General features: G+C 34.5%; 1 pseudogene; it reads right to left on the bottom strand.

The window, feature by feature from the left end:
- Nucleotides 1-2462: 2462 nt before the first annotated feature.
- On the bottom strand, nt 2463-3117 carry LOC118889473 (annotated as a pseudogene).
- Nucleotides 3118-4316: the final 1199 nt, after the last annotated feature.

Here is a 4316-nt window from a genome sequence, read left to right as displayed (position 1 = left end):
ATCATTACAATTTTTCATAAGGAGATAGGGCAGACTTCTTTGTAACAAGTAAATCCTGGCATTCAAATACCACAAGAGATGAAAGAGTACTATCTGGTGTCCCTTTAGCAACACTGAATGTTCCAGATCCTTTCACAATATAATGTCTGATAAAGTTTTCCTGGTGAATGACTAACTGGATAAGAACACCATCCTTCATTTTTTCCTTGGAAATATACAACTTAATATTTCATTTTGAGAAAATTCATCTGGGATATAAGCATATGAAGAGTCATAGTTTGAGATTTTAGTTTCACGATCTAGTTAATCATCATTACTATTTTTGAGTTCAACTGTTTACTACAGTTGCCACTCATCATGTATAGGGATTTAAATTTTAAATAAAGTAGTTAAAATTAAGAATTTAGTTCCTCAGTCATAGAAACCACTTTTCAAAGGCTCTATAGCCACATGTGACTGGCAGATACCATATTCAACAGCACAAACATAAAATACTTCCATCTTTGCAGAGAGTACTATTGGATAGCATTTGTACATTGTTGTTGTCTCTTTACATGCATCTTCTGACTTGTCTACAAATTATGAAATCTCTTCCTCTGCTAATTTTTCCCCTCTGCCATTATGGTTGCAAAATGAAGAAATCTGTGTTCTCAATTTTGTTCAGTAAAAGCTAAGAGCAGATTGGAAAGACAGTCTAGTCCTTGCAGTCTTTCATAGTATTATAACCCCAATATTATGCTAAGGGTTTTTTTAAATAAAAATGCTGTTTTTGGAGTATGATGGAATTTTGGAGTGTTGACTTAGATTTGTGTCTTATTTGTTCCCACCTCATGCTTTGACTGTAGTTTTACAATATAATTATAATTTTATCTATAATTACTTTTTCTGACTTTTATTATATTGTAATTTTCTCTGATGTATTTGTTTTTAGCTCTCAAGTACAGTATCTTACTTAGGATGCTAAATAAGTCTTGGAAGGAAATGCATGAAGGAGAATAGGAAAGTAAAAGAAAGAGAGAAAGAAGGAAACAAGAAAGAAAGAATTTTTAAACTTAGTACTCTTTCTAACAATACTGCAAATATAGGAATTTGCATAAGAATCTAACCACTCATTTTGCATCAAAGGAAAATTGTATGAAAGATGCTAAGTATTTTGCCAAAGGTCATGTATTAGATTCCTATTACTGCTACAACAAGTTACCTCAATTTTAGTGGATTTAAACAACACAAATTTATTTATTTATTTATTTATTTATTATTCTTTAGGTCAGAAGTTCAACATGGGTCCTAATGGGCTAAAATCAAGGTTTTGCCAGTTCTTTTTTCGGTCTTATAGAAGAATATGTTTCTTTGACTTTTCAAGCCTCTAGAGGTTGTAGACTAATACTCTTTTTGTCATTTTTTATTTTTCATTTGGTGGTTCCCTTGGAGTCTGCAACATACATTTATAACAACTTTAAGTCCACTTTTAAATAACACAGTACCACCTCACAGGTGGTGCATGTACCTTGTAACAGAGCATACCCAATTTCTTCTTCCAGTTTCTGATAACATTGCTGTCATTCATTTTACTCATCTATAAACTATAATTTCCAAATACATTGTTGCTATAACTATTTGAACAAATTTTTATGTTAGATCAATTAACAATAAGAAAACTAAAATACTTTATGAATTTGTTCTTTACCGCTTTTCCTTTTTTATATAGATCCAAGTTTCTGACCTGTAGTATTTTTCTTTCACTCCTAAGAATTTTTTTAAACATTTTTTTGCAAAGTGGGTCTACTGGCAACATTTTCTCTCAATTTTTGTCAGAAAAAGTCTTTATTTCTTCTTCACTTAGGATAATTTCACTGAATCCAGAGATTTAGATTGGTGGGTGTTTTCCTTTAAATGTTTTAAATACCTTACTTGCATGGTGTCTGAACACAAGTCTAATGTAATTCTTATCCTTGCTCATTTGTAGGTAGGATGTGTATTTTCCCCCTCTGGCTTATTTCAAGATTTTCTCCTGTCTTTGTTTTATTTGCAGTTTGAATATGACATGCCTTGGTATAGATTTGTTGTTATTTATTCTGCTTGTTTTCTCTGCGCTTCCCTAATCTGTGGTTTCTGGTCTCTCATTAATTTTGGAAATTCCTCAGCTCAATTTTTTTTTTTTAAATGAAAGGTACTGTTTATTACTGGAGAAGAGAAGAATGTCTACAAGAAAATCTAGATTCTTTCCCCTCATGCACTACTTTGGTAATAAAGTCCCAAATATCAACTATGAAGACATTTACAAGGATAAATTTTTCTTAACATGTGACCATTTACTGTGTGGTGGACATTTTTTCATAGAAATCATATACTTAAACTAAATATAATCTTATAGTTTATAAGAAGCTTAGAACATTGTATTAACAGAAGACAAGATTATGTTTTACTGCAAAATAATATAAAAGTGATACAATTTTGTGGCTCTTAAACGTTTAATTACTTGAGTTGAACAGGGAAATGAAAAAAAAAATAAAACCCAACAGAAAAATCATCAGGACACACCTTGCTTTAAGACTTTTTGTATTCGATTCGTTCTACTTTCACAATGTCTCTAATTAGCTGATACACACAAGTGACAACTGTAGAAGCCTGGATATCCATCAACACAAATGAAGGAATAATGTTTGTTTCCAAGGCATTATATGCTCCAGTGGCAAAACCTGGATTAATGTAGACTTTATTTTCATGCTCAAATGCTTCAAATATTTGTGTGTGTCCTGAAATAAGAATATCCACATCAAACTGCTTCTGCAACAGGGCTAAGCTGCCCATATCTCCCCACGGAATAACTTGATGTCCATGGATCAAACCAATTTTGAACTGCCCAACAGTTAATGACTTTCTGTTCTTGATAATTCAGATTCTCATTGAAGTCTCCTCTCACAATATGAACATCACCAGCCAGAGTCTGGAGATAGTCATAACTCTCTTTGGTACAAAGGTTTCCAGTGCAGAGAGTGTGCTGAATCTTTCCTGGCACCAGCAGTTTTTTGAATTTAGCTGGCAAACTGTTGCTCCGGTGTGGGATGTGCAGGTCTCCTAATACCAACACCAACATCCTGTCACTGGGCTCTGCTCAGTCACCACCACTGCTGCCGCCCTCCCTTCCTCAGACGCCTCGGCATCTCAAATATTTTTCCATCCCTTTCTCTCTTCTTCTGGATTACATGTATTACATTGTTTATAATTGTACCGTAGTTCTTGGATGTACTTTTTGATTTTTTTTCATTTTTCTCTTGCTTTTCAGTTTGCGAAGTTTCTTTTGACGTGTCTTTTAGCTCACTGACTCTTTCCTCAGTAATTTCCAATCTATTGATGAGTCCAAAGGGCACTCTTCATTTCTGTTATAATGTTTTTGACTTCCAGCATTTAAATTTTTTTTCTTAGGGTTTTCATTTCTCTTCTTAACGTTACCCATCAGTTCTTGCATGTTTTCCACTTTTCCGTTGGTTCAGCATACTAATCGTAACTATTTTAAGTCCCCAGTCTGATAATTCTAAAATCTCTGCTATACCTGAGTCTGGGTTCTGATGCTCACTTTGTCTATTGAACTGGTTTTTTCTATTTGTTTGTTTTTGGTTTTTCATTCATTTGTTTAGTTGTTTGCTTTTAGCATGGCTTATAATACCTTGCTGAAAGCACACATGATGTATTGGGTAAAAAGGTACTGAAGTAAACAGGCCTTTAGTGAGAGGTGTTAAGTTTATGTGGCAAGAGGTTAAACTGTGTTAATGTTTGCTATAGCTGTATGCATTAGAGGCTAATGTTTACTCTAGTGTCTTTCATTTTGTCTCCTGCTTGTCTTCTTAAAAAGGGTCTGAGCTTTGCAGTCCTTTTAGCTGTAATCCCTGATTGTACAGGAGCCTGGTCTCTGTGGGGTAAGGTGTGGGGTTAGGGGAAGCATCCTATAGTCCTATGATTAGGTCTCAGTTTTTTAGTGAGCGTGTGCTCTGAGGATGTGACTTCAATAGTGCTTCTCAGCACTTTTTTCCCCCTGTAGGTGAGAAGGCTAGTAAGGGTGTAATTTCCCTTTCCCAAAGTTGGTAAGCTCTGGTAAAATAGTTTCTTTTGAGTGTAGTCCTTTATAAAGGGAACAGAATGTTCGGGAGTATTTCAAAATGGTTACTTTTCCTCTCCCAACTACAAGAAGCATAAGGGGATCTTTCTCTGATCTTCAGTGTGAGAAACTGGTAAGGATCCTGGAGGTAAAACTCATAAATGTGAGCTCTGTTCCCCCAAACTTGGCCCCTGGTGTTTTGATTTCAAGCTAGTTTACA

Source organism: Balaenoptera musculus, unplaced genomic scaffold (genome assembly GCF_009873245.2).
Source record: "Balaenoptera musculus isolate JJ_BM4_2016_0621 unplaced genomic scaffold, mBalMus1.pri.v3 scaffold_101_arrow_ctg1, whole genome shotgun sequence".
Taxonomy (NCBI): Eukaryota; Metazoa; Chordata; class Mammalia; order Artiodactyla; family Balaenopteridae; genus Balaenoptera; species Balaenoptera musculus.
This window is presented reverse-complemented; position numbering and strand designations above follow the sequence as displayed.